Raw genomic sequence first — 16,199 nt, forward strand, 5'->3', positions numbered from 1 at the left:
ATTTTTTTAATACACCTTACACAGCTGGACGCTCCTCATACAGTACGATCTCTCTGCTGGTATTTTTGGTACATTTTCCCAAACACGAGGAAGTAAGGTGGAAGAGGCCGCGGACGTGGGCAGGGGGGCGCAGCTGGTACTGATGGTGGTGGTGCATCGGCTGGTTCTGGCAAAAGCACAATAGCACCTAAGGCAGGAGGTGTGGAGCTTGTGTCATCGTCTGGCCCAAGAAGGCCAGTAATGTTCCCTTTTCTTGGAGTAGGAAAACCGCTTTTGAAGCCGGAGCATCAGGAACAGGTTTTGGTGTACATTGCCGAAACAGCCACCAGCACTATTGCCTCCTCTTCTGAACGTTCAAAAGCTGCAAGCACGGAGTCATCAGTGCAGGGTTCTGGTTAGGAAAAACACCTTTCCTTGTGTCCTTCACCCCCACCAAAAGTTAAGGATGTGGCAGCCCACACTTCAGATTACTCTATGGAGCTCTTTTCACATACTATTCCTGGGTTATCCAGTCAAATCCTGAATTCCCCAGTCCAAGATTAATCTGACATGGAGTGCACTGATGCATAGCCACTGCTAGATGATTCTGCTGGTACATTGACAGAGAGCACTACATTGCCCTCGCAGTCTACTGAGCCAGAATCTGACCCTGATGAAGCTCAGGTGCCCCTTCCCACATATTATACCACCATACATGGTGACACAGAGGACGGTAAAGAGGAAGGTGCAGATGACTTTGAAGAGGAGGTGATGGATGACCCAGTTCTTGACCCGGATTGGCATCCATTGGGGGAGGAGAGTGGCGCTGGGAATAGTTCAGATAAGGAGAAGGATCCGTAGCAGGCATTGATATCGCAGCAGTGGTTAACTTGCAGGCCCGTAGCTGTCCAAAAATGAGGACCAAAAACTAAAAGAATTGCAGGACACCTTGGCCAGACGGTCAACTTAGCACAGCATGCAAGGCTAGAAAATGTATACCATAGTAGGAAGAGTGCAGTGTGGCACTTCTTTGTCCAAAATCCTACTGATGAGGCAAAGGTTACCTGTAAGAAGTGTGGAAGGACCTTTAGCCGATGTAACCAACTCAGAAATTTGAATACCAGTTGCATGCTTAGACATTTAATCAACAAGCACTTGCAAGCGAGGACGGACTACAAAACCTCAGGTAGCACATGTGCACCTGCTCCGACTGAAGGTAGCCAGCAACGCTCCATCGCTTCCCCCACTGTAAGACCACCGCCACCGTTAAGCACACCACCAGCACTAAATGTTGAGGTGTCGACGCAAGGCCAAAGCACTCAGAGAATCACAATGGTTTTGCAACACAACACTGAATCTAGGCAATCACCACCAATACCATCACCAACCCCCTCTCACTCCGTCCGGTCCACCGCTACTTCCCCCATATGCAGCTCTCCAGTCCAGCTCACCCTACCAGACACTCTGAGTAGGACAAGAAAGTACTCATCCTCTCATCCGCGTACACTGTGTTTGAACGCCTACATTGCCAAACTAATCTCATTAGAGATGATGCCCTACCATTTGGTTGAAAACAAAGCTTTCCGCGAGCTCATGGCCTATGCAGTCCCACGCTATGACCTACCCAGTCAGCACTTCTTTTCTCGAAAAGCCATCCCAGCTTTCCACCTGCATGTGAAAGACTGCATTGTCCGTGCACTCAAGCAATCAGTGAGTGGAAAGGTGCACCTCACAACAGATGCATGGTCCAGTAGGCATGGCCAGGGCCGTTATGTGTCCATCGCTGCACACTGGGTTAATGTGGTGGATGCAGGCTCCACAGGGGACAGCGGTGGTGAAACAGTGCAGTCTAGCCCACGGCATAGGAAACAGTTGGCTGTAGGCTTTCGACCCTCCTCCTCCATAAGCGAAAGCTCGTCCACAGAGCGCAGTCGCACGAGCACTCCATCTGCAGCTGGCAGTGTTGCACACGAGGTGTTCCATTATCGAACAGCTAGTGGTAAGTGTCAGCAGGCTGTGTTAAAGATGATGTCTTTGGGTGACAACAGACACACTGCGGAGGTACTGGCCGACTACTTGCAGCGCCAAACTGAGTCATGGCTGGGCAGTCTACATCTTGAGCCAGGCAAGGTAGTCAGTGATAACGGCCATAATTTTGTGGCAGCCATAGCCGGTGCAAAACTCACACACATACCTTGCCTGGCTCACACTTTGAACCTGGTGGTGCAGTGCTTCCTTAATAATTATCCAGAGTTAACATCCCTGCTCCATAAGGTGTGAAGACTGTGCTCGCACATCCATCGCTCAAACGTCCACTCCAGTCGTATGCAGAAGCTGCAGCGACTGCTCCACCTCCCCAAGCACCGCCTAATCATAGACGTTGCAACAAGGTGGAAATCCACCCTGCACATGGTTGAGAGGCTGTGCGAACAGAAGCAGGCTGTAATGCATTTGTGGGAGGATACACGGACAGGCAGCTTGAGGGAAGACATGGAATTGTCGGGTGTGAAGTGGTCAAAGCTGAATGACCTCTGTAAAGTCCTTCAGCGTTTTGAGGAATGCACACGGCTGGTAAGCGCAGACGACGCCATCATAAGCATGAGCATCCCACTTATGAGTCTGCTCATGCAAAGTTTGACGCACATTAAGGATCTGGCGTCTGCAGCGGAGGAGGAACAGGAGGAGGAGGAGGAGGGATGCCTTGCTGACAGTCAGCCATTGTCTGGTCAGGGAACTGTCCTGGATGAGGTGGAGGAAGAAGAGGAAGAGGAGGAGGAGGATGAGGGGGATGATTATTTTGGGCAGGAGGATGCTTCTCAGGGGGCATGAGAAAATGTTGGCATTTCAAGGTCAGGTACAGTGTTTGTGCGTGACTGGAGGGATGTGGATTGCCAGAAAGTGCTCCTCCACCCAGCAGTGGCAGTGCATTAATGACACCTGGAACATTGGCCCACATGTGCGATTATGCCTTGCGGATCCTAAAAAGGGACCCCTGCATTGCCAAAATGATGAAGGATGATGACTACTGGCTGGCCAGCAGCCTCGATCCACGCTACAAAGGCAACTTACACAACATCATGCCACAGGAGAGCCTAGAGATAATATTGGCTAACAAACAACCAACTCTGGTAAACCGTTTGTTTGAGGCTTTCCCAGCACACAGCAGCAGTGCTGGTTCTCCCACTAGCTGTAGTGGGCACAATGGAAGAGGTGTTCGTGGTGAACACAGCCGAAGTGGCGTTGGAGACAGGGGTTTAATGACCATGTTGTGGAATGATTTCTAAGCACCGCTCACACGACTGCTAATTAGAGTTGAGCAAAACGGGTCGGTCAATTTAAAAAATCGCTGACTTTCGCCAAAGTCGGGTTTCATGAAACGAAACCCGACCATAGCGTGAGGTCGGCCATGATGTTGGCGACCCGAGCGCCAAAGTCACATTTCAAATGATGCTTCCAGCACCTTTTTTCAGCCAATGATGGAGGACGCACAACGCGATGACACAGGCAGCGGCCAGCACCATCTTAGAGAAGGGCATTGAAGTGATTGGCTGGCTTTGTGTGGCATCACAGGGAGTATAAAAGGCTGTGAACGCCGACCGCCATCTTACTTCTGCCGATCTTACAATAGGGAGAGGTGCTGCTGCTGATTCTGAACAGGGAGAGCGTTAGGCAGGGAAGAAGAAAAAAAAACTGCTTCTGCTGATAGCGCTTTTCACTGTACAGTTAGTGTGCAGCAGCGCTGATGGTGATTAGGCTGCCTTTTAAGACTACCTGCTAGCTGCATTACTGTGTGCACACTGCTGTTCAAACTGCTTTTTCAAAGCACTCCAACTTTTATTATTTTGTCCTGGTGAGTTACTGAGCATTCATTTTTTTACAGACCGTATAGCGGTGAACGCTCCTCACACACTACCGTGTATCGGCTGGTATCATGGACAAATAGAAGCTATCTGGGTGTGACTCTGGAAGAAAAAGCAGAGGAGTTTGTCCACTTTTCCAGACATACACCTTAGAGTGCTGCCCGCTTTTCAAACAGTTTCGCATATCTGCTGTTTGACCATGGTGAAAACTAGACAGAGACAGCGTGTGTCAGTCCCTATACAAATAGACGGAGATTGACAATTTTCCATACAGACACCGTATAGCGGTGTACGCTCCTCACACACTACCGTCTACCGGCTGGTATCACGGACAAATAGAAGCTATCTGGGTGTGACTCTGGAAGAAAAAGCCGAGGAGTTTGTCCATTTTTTCAGACCTACACCTTAGAGTGCTGTCAGCTTTTCAAACAGTTTCGTATATCTGCTGTTTCACTACGGTGAATACTAGACAGAGACAGCGTGTGTCAGTCCTTATACAAATAGACGGAGATTGACAATTTTCCATACAGACACCGTATAGCGGTGTACGATCCTCACACACTACCATGTACCGGCTGGTATCATGGACAAATAGAAGCTATCTGTGTGTTACTCTAGAAAAAAAAGCCGAGGAGTTTTTCTGTTTTTCCAGACCTACACCTTAGAGTGCTGTCCGCTTTTCAAACAGGTTCGTAGATCTGCTGTTTGATTATGGTGAAAACTAGACAGGACAGCGTGTGTCAGTCCCTATAGAAATAGACGGAGATTGACAATTTTCCATACAGACACCGTATAGCAGTGTACGATCCTTACACACTACCGTGTACCAGCTGGTATCACGGACAAATAGAAGCTATCTGTGTGTTACTCTGGAAAAAAAAGCTGAGGAGTTTTTCCATTTTTCCAGACCTACACCTTAGAGTGATGTCCGCTTTTCAAACAGTTTCATATATCTGCTGTTTGATTACAGTGAAAACTAGACAGAGACAGCATGTGTCAGTCCCTATAGAAATAGACAGAGATTGACAATTTTCCATACAGACACATAATAGAGCTACTAATTCTCAAACAGTATTGTATATCTGCCGTTCACATTACAGTAACATCTATACAGAGCCAGCGTGTGTGTGTGTGACACTCCGTAAATACATATACGGAGATTTTTAGTTACACAAAAAATGTATACAGCTGTAAACTTCGGATACAGTTCCGTATATCTGCTTGTTGGATTACGGTCCAATACATACTGTGAGAGCGTCGGTGACTAACAAAATATATACGTAGATTAAAATTTTTTCATACACCTTACACAGCTGGATGCTCCTCATACAGTACCATCTCTCTGCTGGTATTTTTGGTACATTTTCCCAAACATGAGGAAGCATGGTGGAAGAGGCCGCGGACATGGGCAGGGGGGCGCAGCAGATACTGATGGTGGTGGTGCATCGGCTGGTTCTGGCAAAAGCACAATAGCAGCTAAGGCAGGAAGTGCTGAGCCTGCGTCATCGTCTGGCCCAAGAAGTCCTATAAGGTTGCCTTTTCTTGGAGTAGGAAAACCGCTTTTGAAGCCGGAGCATCAGGAACAGGTTTTGGCGTACGTTGCCGAAACAGCCACCAGCTCTATTGCCTCATCTTCTGAACGTTCGAAACCTGCAAGCACGGAGTCGTCAGTGCAGGGTTCTGGTCTGGAAAAACACCTTTCCTTGTGTCCTTCACCCCCACCAAAAGTTAAGGATGCAGCAGCCCACACTTCAGATTACTCTATGGAGCTCTTTTCACATACCATGCCTGGGTTATCCAGTCAAATCCATAATTCTCCAGTCCAAGATTATTCTGACATGGAGTGCACTGATGCACAGCCACTGCTAGATGATTCTGCTGGTACATCGACCCAGAGCACTACATTGCCCTAGCAGTCTATTGAGCCAGAATCTGACCCTGATGAAGCTCAGGTGCCCCTTCCCGCAAACTATACCCCCTTACACGGTGACACAGAGGAATGTAAAGAGGAAGGTGCAGATGTGTTGTGAATTCATTTTCTGGTCTTCCTCTGGTTGCTGGTGAGGGTGGTGGAGCTGGTTATATTGACAGAAGAGTCGTGAGTTCTCTTTCCGGGCTCCCTCTGGTGGTTGCAGGAGGTAACAAAAGTTAATCTAATTAAGAGATCTGCCACTTGATAATGAGGACGGCGATTGGACATCTGGAGTCTCTGACTGGATTTAAGACAGCCGAATCCCTCTATCCTTGCTGGTGATTTTTCCTGCCTCCTGAGGTCTTAGTTTCCAGTTCAGTCCCTGCATTCTCAAGCTAAGTGTTCTTTGCTATTGTTCACATTTGATTTCGTTTTGTCTATTCAGTTTTGTGTGCTCAGCCAGCCCTGGCTGGGGCTGTGCTGAATTTCCATCCTTATGTTACTGTTTGTGCCAGTGTGCTTTTTGTCCTTTATTAGATTGGCCTCGTTTTGCTCTGTTTACAGAATATGCCAGAGTGCTGATATAGTGGGTGAAGTCTAGTGACTTCAGGGTTTTTTTGCTTTCAGAACTGTTTGACATTTTTGCAGGGTTTTTTGCCGTGATTGCAGACAGTGTCTTTCCTTTCCTGTCCTTTCTAGTTAGTGTGGGCCCCAACGCTTGCTCAGCCTATTTTCCTACCTGTGTTTGTCTTTACATCTTGTCTCACCGACAATATATGTTTGGGGGCTATCTATTCCTTTGGGGTCTGCTCGGGGGAAGTTTAGAGTTCCCCTTTTCTTGCTTTAGGCTTATTTAGTCCTCCGGCTGTGTCAAGGCATCTTGAATCATCGTAGGTATGCTCCACGGCTACTGCTAGTTGTGTGGATAGGATCAGGGGTCTGCAATCCGCTTCGTTTCCAACCTCTCTGGTTTTCTGTGGCTTAGCTTGTTCTTGTTTTCCTCCTCAGTAGCCCAATCATAACAGAATCTCCAGCCTAAACCACAGATTCTAGGGTACTTAAAAGCAGGAGAAAATTGTTAAAAAAAAGTGTCAGAATTTTTTTTTTATATGGATTTTTTCCTCTTTTTTTCTGGGGCCGTAGGAGAATTTTTTCTTTAATGGAGATTAAGCAATTGTCTGATCGTGTTGAGCAGCTCACTGCTGAAGCGCGGGGAATTTCCGCCTTTCTCGCTCAATCACATGCTGTTGAACCAAAAATCCCTACTCCTGATGTGTTTTCTGGGGATCGGTATAAATTTTTGAATTTTAAGAACAATTGTAAATTATTTTTTGCCTTGAAGCGTAACTCATCGGGGAGTTCTGTGCAGCAGGTTAAAATTGTCATCTCCTTGCTGCGCGGTGATCCCCAGGATTGGGCTTTTTCTCTGACATCTGAAAATCCTATTCTGACTAATGTGGATGCATTTTTTCAAGCCTTGGGGTTGTTGTACGATGAACCTAATGCTATTGATCAAGCTGAGAAAACCCTATTGGCATTGAACCAGGGTCAGGATTCTGCAGAGTTATATTGTCAAGAATTCTGAAAGTGGGCTGTCCTTACTACATGGAATGATGGTGCCTTGGCAGCTCTCTTTCGGAAGAGTTTATCAGAAACTGTAAAAGATGTTATGTTGGAATTTCCTGTTCCCTCTGGTCTTGATGATTCTATGTCATTAGCCATTCAAGTTGATCGGCGTTTACGTGAGCGTAAAACTACATGAGAGGCGTTGCCGCCTTTTGAACAAACGTCTGAACCCATGCAATGTGATAGGGTTTTGTCTAGGGCGCAACGTCAGGAGTTTAGAAGGCATAATAAGCTGTGTTTTTTCTGTGGAGACGCCTCTCATATTATTTATGTCTGCCCTAAACGAGAGAAACGTTTTGCACACACATTTGCTGTGGGCAGTTTACAACCTAAGTTCCTTTTTGCAATTACTCTGATCTGCTCCTTATCCACATTTTCCGCTAAGGCTTTTGAAGATTCAGGAGCAGCTTTGAATCTGATGGATTTGGACCCAGGTGATTATGCGGGTCGCCCCAGATCACCAAGAAAATTGTACATTTTTGGTGCTGCATAATTTGCATGATACTATTGTTCTGGGTTTTCCCTGGTTGCAAACTCATAATCCAGTTTTGGATTGGAAATCTGTGTCTGTGGTGAATTGGGGTTGTCAGTGTGTTCTTAGTGACACTCCTGTTTTCTCCACCTCTCCTCAGTCTCATGATATTACTGATTATTTGGCTGATTTTTCTGATATATTTAGTGAGAGTAAGTCTGCGTCTTTGCCTCCTCATAGGAGTTAGGACTGTACAATTGAGTTGATGCCCGGGTGTAAATTTCCCAAGGGTCGGCTTTTCAACTTATCGGTACCCGAACATGATGCTATGCGATCATATATCATGGAGTCGTTGGAGAAGGGTCATATTAGACCATCCTCTTCACCCTTAGGTGCTGGGGGTTTTTTTGTGACCAAGAAAGATGGTTCATTAAGGCCTTCTATTGACTATCGTTCCCTTAACAAAATTACGGTTAAATATCAGTACCCGTTACCCCTGATTTCTGATTCATTTTACAGAGTTAAAAGTGCCTGCTGGTTTACCAAGCTTGACCTCAGGGGGGCATATAATCTTATTCGCATCAAGCACGGGGATGATTGGAAGATGGCGTTTAACACTCTGGAGGGACATTTTGAGTATCTGGGCTTACTAATGCCCCTTCTGTCTTCCAATCTTTATGAATTATATTTTCCAGGACTTTGTGGATAAGTTTTTGGTCATCTATCTGGATGATATTTTGATCTTTTCCAGTGATTGCGATTCTCATGTGGAACATGTCCGGACTGTGTTCCGGATTTTGAGGGAGAATTCCCTGTATGTTAAGGGATCGAAATGCCTCTTTGGTGTACAGAGGATTTCATTTTTGGGATTTATTTTGTCTCCGTCGGCTATTGAAATGGACCCGGCCAAGGTACAGGCCATTTATGATTGGGTTCAGCCCACTTCTTTGAAGGCTCTCCAGAAGTTTTTGGGTTTTGCTAATTTTGATCGTAAATTTATAGGTAAGTTTTCTGGTATTGTCAAACCACTCACTGATCTGACCAAGAAAGGGGCTGATGTGCTGAATTGGTCTCAAGAGGGTATCTCGGCATTTCAGGAGCTTAAGCGGAGATTCACTTCTGCTCCGGTTCTACGGCAACCTGATGTCTCACTTCCATTTCAGGTGGAGGTAGATGCTTCTGAGATTGGTGCAGGAGCTGTTATGGCCCAAAAAGATCCGGTGACTTCTAAAATGAATCCCTGTGCCTTCTTTTCTCAAAAATTCTCCCTATCTGAACGTAACTATGACGTGGGGAATCGGGAATTGTTGGCCATGAAATGGGCATTTGAAGAGTGGAGACACTAGTTGGAGGGAGCTAAACATCAAGTTGTGGTCCTCACCGACCAGAAGAATTTGATATATCTTGAATTGGCCAAACGCTTGAATCCTAGACAGGCTAGGTGGGCCTTGTTTTTCACGCATTTTAATTTTGTGGTCTCTTTTCTTCCAGGCACTAAGAATGTTCGACCTTTTCTTACCTTTGACGCTGCAAAAACTCTTACTGTTTCTCTTATTCATTCTCGTCTCGACTATTGTAACTCTCTTCTAATCGGTCTCCCTCTTACCAAACTCTCCCCCCTCCAATCTGTCTTGAATGCTGCAGCCAGGATCATATTCCTCACCAATCGTTACACTGATGCCTCTACCTTGTGCCAGTCATTACACTGGCTACCCATCCACTCCAGAATTCAGTATAAACTTATTACCCTCACTCACAAAGCCCTCCATGGCTCAGCACCACCCTACATCTCCTCCCTTGTTTCAGTATACCACCCTACCCGCGCCCTCCGTTCTGCTGATGACCTGAGATTAGCATCCTCAATAGTCAGAACCTCCCACTCCCGTCTCCAAGACTTTACACGTGCCGCACCAATTCTTTGGAATGCACTTCCCAGGTCAATACGATTAGTCCCCAATCCCCACAATTTTAAGCGTGTCCTGAAAACGCATTTATTCAGACTGGCCTACCACCCCAACACATTAACCTAATCTATCCCTGTGTGGCAGAGCCAAAAGTTTTACCATAACCAGGTTCCCCGCATCATGTTCCCACATGCTTTATGCCTCCATTAGCCCTCTGTGTCTGTACTGTTACACACTTAACATTATGACTGGTCCATACAATCAGGGTAACTGTTACCACCCACCTTTCGTGTCTCCCTCTTTCCTCATAGACTGTAAGCTTGCGAGCAGGGCCCTCTTTCCTCTTGGTATTTGTTATAATCTACTGTATGTGATTATTGTTATGCTGTAATATCAATTGTCTGTGCAAATCCCCTCTGAAATGTAAAGTGCTGCGGAATATGTCGGCGCTATAAAAATAAAATTTATTATATTATTATTAATGTTAAGGCAGATGCCCTTTCTAGGAGTTTCTTTGCTGATTCTCTTAGTGTGACCGAGCCTACTACCATCCTAGGTGAGGGGGTAGTTCTTTCTGCCATCTTCCCCAATTTGAGACACGCCCTGGAGGAATTTCAGTAGGACAAAACTGAGCATTGTCCAATGGGAAAATTGTATGTTCCTGACCAGTGGAGAAAGAGAGTGATGTCTGAAGTTTATTGCTCCACATTGGCTGGCCATCCACGTATTTTTGGTACCAGAGATTTGGTGAGTCAGTCTTTTTGGTGGCCTGCCTTATCTCGTGATGTCAGGAATTTTGTGCAGTCATGTGGGACTTGTTCTCGGTCTAAACCCTGTTCTCGTTCTAGTGGGTTGTTGATGCCCCTGCCGGTGCCCAAGAGGCCATGGACCCATATCTCAATGGATTTTATTTCTGATCTTCCTGTCTCTCAGAGAATGACTGTTGTCTGTGTGATTTGTGAAAGATTTTCTAAGATGGTCCATCTTGTACCACTCCCAAAGTTGCCATCTTCTTCAGAGTTGGTGCAGGTGGTTCAGTTGCATGGGATTCCTGAGAACATTGTGTCGGACAGAGGAGTTCAGTTTGTTTCCAGATTCTGGAAAGCTTTTTGTTCCAATCTGGGAATTCAGTTATTTTTCTCCTCTGCGTTTCATCCTCAGACCAATGGGCAGACGAAGAGAACAAACCAGACTTTGGAGCCCTAATTGAGATATTTTATATCTGCTGATCAGGATGACTGGGTCTCATTTTTGCCCTTGGCCGAATTCACGCTAAACAATAGAGCTAGTTCTACCACTTTGATATCGCCCTTTTTCTGTAACTTTGGGTTTCATCCTCGATTTTCTTCAGGACAAGTGGAATCTTCAGCCTGCCCAGGTGTGGACACTGTGGTAGACAGAATGCAGCAGATTTGGGACTAAGTGGTGGATAAGTTGTCCCTCTCTCAGGAAAAGGCCCAGCAGTTTTCCAACCGGCATAGGACCATTGGTCCCCGGTTTAAAGTGGATGATATGGTGTGGTTGTCGTCAAAGAATATCTCTATGAAGGTTGCATCTCCAAAGTTCAAGCCAAGATTTATTGGACCTTATAAGATTTTGGAGATTCTTAATCCTGTTTCTTTTCGATTGGCTCTTCCATTTACGTTTAAGATCCATAACGCGTTTCATAAATCTCTGTCGAAGAGGTTTGTTGAGCCAGTAGTTCCTATGGCGGCACCTCCTAACCCTGTATTGGTTAAAGGAAATGTGGAATATGAGGGAGAGAAAATATTGGATTCTCGTTTGGCTAGACAGAGACTCCAGTACTTGGTCAAATGGAGGGGTTTTGGTCAGGAGGATAATTCTTGGGTCTCTGCTTCTGACATTCATGCTGATAGATTGGTTCGTGCTTTTCACCGGGCCCATCCTGATCGGCCAGGTGGCGTGGAAGAGGGTTCAGTGACCCCTCCTCAAGGGGGGGTACTGTTGTGAATTCACTTTCTGGTCTACCTATGGTTGCTGGAGTGGAGGTGGTGGAGCTGGTTGTATTGACAGAGGAGTCGTGAGTTCTCTTTCCGGGCTCCCTCTGGAGGTTGCAGGAGGTAATGAAGCTGATCAAATTAACAGAGACCTGTCACCAGATAATGAGGACGACGATTGGACATCTGGAGTCTCTGACTGGATTTAAGACAGCCGACTCCCTCTAACCCTGCTGGTGAGTTTTCCTGCCTCCTGAGGTCTTAGTTTCCAGTTCAGTCCCTGCATTCTCAAGTGTTCTTTGCTATTGTTCACATTTGATTTGGTTTTGTCTATTCAGTTTTGTGTGCTCAGCCTGCCCCGGCTGGGGCTGTGCTGAATTTCCATCCTTATGTTACTGTTTGAGCCAGTTTGCTTTTTGTCCCCTATTAGTTTGGCCTCGTTTTGCTCTGTTTACAGAATATGCTAGAGTGCTGATATAGTGTGTGAAGTCTAGTGACTTCAGGGCTTTTTTGCTATCAGAAGTGTTGGACATTTTTGCAGGGTTTTTTGGCGTGATTGCAGACCGTGTCTTTCCTTTCCTGTCCTTTCTAGTTAGTGTGGGCCCCATCGCTTGCTCAGCCTATTTTTCTACCTGTGTTTGTGTTTTCATCTTGTCTCACCGACAATATATGTTTGGGGTGTCATGGTCCAGTCCGGAGTTTATTTTCTGCTGTCTTCACTCCGGACTGGTCATGAGAGAGTTAATCTCTTCAGCCTTGTTCTGGAGCTAGCTGGGCTATTTCAGTCTCTCACAGCCTGATGACCAGTGTTAGTGATAGCTCAAGCTTCCAGTTTAGAGCCTCTGACCCTTGTACCTTGCTGTTCCTCCTGCCTTTGACTGATATTCACTTGTATGACCCGGACTGATTTCTGGCCCCATCTCTTGGTATTCATCTCTGCTGTTACGCTCCCTCTCTGGCATCTGACTCCCCGGCTTGTACCCAACCACGTATTTCATCTCACGTTTTGGACCCCGTGCTCATGTTCTGGCTTTCTGACTCTCGGCTTGGTATTTTGCCTACGTGTATTGCTGCTCCTTCTGGTACGTCTGCTCCTGCTAGTTTCTGACTCAGTTCGTCTGACTATTCTCTCTCGTTACCTGTGGCACCTGTGCTGTTGCTCAGGGTTGCTGCTCTTAGTGTGTAACCTCTCTTCCCTCACCAGCTCCCCCTGGTGGAGGTTTCACTACATGGTGGCTATCTATTCCTTTGGGGTCTGCTCTGGGGCAGTTTAGATTTCCCTTTTCTTGCTTTAGGCTTATTTAGTCCTCCGGCTGTGTCACGGCGTCTTGAATCATCGTAGGTATGCTCCACTGCTACTGCTAGTTGTGTGGATAGGATCAGGGGTCTACATTCTGCTTAGTTTCCAACCTCTCTGGTTTTGTGTGGCTTAGCTTGGTCTTGTTTTCCTCATCGGTGACCCAATCATAACACAGATGACTTTGAAGAGGAGGTGATGGATGACCCAGGTCTTGACCCGGATTGGCATCCATTGGGGGAGGAGGGTGGCGCTGGGAATAGTTCAGATAAGGAGAAGGATCCGCAGCAGGCATTGACATCGCAGCAGCGGTTATCTGGCAGGCCCGTAGCTGTCCATAAATGTCGACCAAAAACTAAAAGAGTTACAGGACAGCTTGGCCAGACGGTCAACTTAGCACAGCATGCAAGGCTAGAAAATGTATACCATAGTAGGAAGAGTGCAGTGTGGCACTTCTTTGTCCAAAATCCTACTGATGAGGCAAAGGTTACCTGTAAGAAGTGCGGAAGGACCTTTAGCCGAGGTAACAACTCAGAAATTTGATTACCAGTTGCATGCTTAGACATTTAATCAACATGCACTTGCAAGCGTGGACGGACTACAAAACCTCAGGTAGCACATGTGCACCTGCGCCGACTGAAGGTAGCCAGCAACGCTCCATCACTTTCCCCACTGTAAGACCACCGCCACCGTTAAGCACACCACCAGCACTAAATGTTGAGGTGTCATCGCAAGGCCAAAGCACTCAGAGAATCACAATGGTTTTGCAACACAACACTGAATCTAGGCCATCACCACCAATACCATCACCAACCCCCTCTTACTCCGTCCGGTCCACTGCTACTTCCCCCATATGCAGCTCTCCAGTCCAGCTCACCCTACCAGACACTCTGAGTAGGACAAGAAAGTATTCATCCTCTCATCCGCGTACACTTTGTTTGAACTCCTACATTGCCAAACTAATCTCATTAGAGATGATGCCCTACCGTTTGGTTGAAAGCGAAGCTTTCCGTGAGCTCATGGCCTACGCTGTCCCACGCTATGACCTACCCAGTCAGCACTTCTTTTCTCAAAAAGCCATCCCTGCCCTCCACCGGCATGTGAAAGACCGCATTGTCCATGCACTAAGACAGTCAGTGAGTGGAAAGGTGCACATCACAACAGATGCATGGACCAGTAGGCATGGCCAGGGCTGTTACGTGTCCATCACTGCACTATGGTGGATGCAGACCCCACTGGGGACAGTGGCGGTGGAACAGTGCTGCCTAGCCCACGGTATAGGAAACAGTTGGCTGGAGGCTTTTGCTCTTCCTCCTCCTCCATCAGCAAAAGCTCATCCACAGAGCGCAGTCGCACGAGCACTCCATCTGCAGCTGGCAGTGTAGCACACGAGGTGTCCCACTATCGAACAGCTAGTGGTAAGTGTCAGCAGGCTGTGTTAAAGATGATGTTTTTGGGCGACAACAGAGACATCACGGAGGTACTGGCTGACTACTTGCAGCGACAAACAGAGTCATGGCTGGGCAGTCTACAACTTGAGGCAGGCAAGGTAGTCAGTGATAACAGCTGTAATTTTGTGGCAGCCATAACCTGTGCAAAACTTGAAAATAGTCCTTGCCTGGCTCACACTTTGAACCTGGTGGTGCAGTGCTTCCTTAATAATTATCTGGAGTTAACATCCCTGCTCCATAAGGTGTGAAGACTGTGCTCGCACATCCGTTGCTCGGCCGTACACTCCAGTCGTATGCAGAAGCTGTAGCGATTGCTCCACCTCCCCAAGCACCGCCTAATCATAGACGTTGCAACAAGGTGGAACTCCACCCTGCACATGGTTGAGAGGCTGTGCGAACAGAGGCAGGCTGTAATGCATTTGTGGGAGGATACACGGGCAGGCAGTTTGAGGGAAGACATGGAATTGTCGGGTGTGCAGTGGTCAAAGCTGAAAGACCTCTGTAAAGTCCTTCAGTGTTTTGAGGAATGCACATGGCTGGTAAGCCAGACGACGCCATCATAAGCATGAGCATCCCACTTATGCATCTGCTCATGCAGAGGAGGAGGAGGGAAGCCTTGATGACAGTCAACCATTGTCTGGTCAGGGAACTGTCCTGGACAAGGTGGAGGAAGAAGAGGAAGAGGAGGAGGAGGATGAGGGGGATGATTATTCGGGGCAGGAAGATGCTTCTCAGGGGGCAAGAGAAAATGTTGGTGTTCCAATGTCAGGTACAGTGTTTGTGCGTGACTGGAGGGATGTGGATTTGCCAGAGAGTGCTCCTCCACCCACCACTGGCAGTGCATCATTGACACTTGCAACATTGGCCCACATGTGCGATTATGCCTTGCGGATCCTAAAAAGGGACCCCCGCATTTCCAAAATGATGAGAGATGACGACTACTTGCTGGCCAGAATCCTCGATCCACGCTACAAAGGCAAATTACACAACATCGTGCCACAGGAGAACCTAGAGATAATATTTGCTAACAAACAAGCAACTCTGGTAAACAGGTTGTTTGAGGCTTTCCCAGCACGCAGCAGTGCTGTTTCTCCTACGAGCCGTAGTGGGCACAATGGAAGAGGTGTTCGTGGTGCACACATCAGAAGTGGCGTTGGAGACAGGGGTTTAATGACCATGTTGTGGAATGATTTCTCAAGTACCGCTCACACGACTGCTAATACTGCATCGATTAAAAGTGACAGGAGACAGCAGTTGTCAAATATGGTTACAAACTACTTCTCCTCCCATATCGATGTTCTCCCTCACAAGTCATTCCCCTTTGACTATTGGGCCTGTAAACTGGACGCCTGGCCTGAATTGGCATAATATACCTTACAGGAGCTCGCTTGCCCTGCTGCTAGTGTGTTATCTGAAAGAGTCTTCAGTGCTGCTGGATCAATCCTGACAGAAAAAAGGACCCGTCTGTCGACCCAAAATGTTGATGATCTAACCTTCATTAAAATGAACCATGCATGGGTTGCAAAGGATTTTGTCCCACCTTCCCCTGATGACACATAGGTTCCCAGAAAACTGCCTTGCTTTTGTCCTCCTCTTACTCGGACTTGCCCAGTCCCGCCCTTTGCAGCAGCTGAATGTCCAGCCAACACATCAATATATACCGTTTTTTAAACCTCCCTAAGTGGGCTGCCCACCCCCCCATGGCTGGGGTCAACATCTGGCGCACCCGGGCAAGTGCCG

Source organism: Dendrobates tinctorius, unplaced genomic scaffold, assembly GCF_039654945.1.
Source record: "Dendrobates tinctorius isolate UK_male_01 unplaced genomic scaffold, ASM3965494v1 ptg000008l, whole genome shotgun sequence".
In the NCBI taxonomy this organism is placed as follows: domain Eukaryota; kingdom Metazoa; phylum Chordata; class Amphibia; order Anura; family Dendrobatidae; genus Dendrobates; species Dendrobates tinctorius.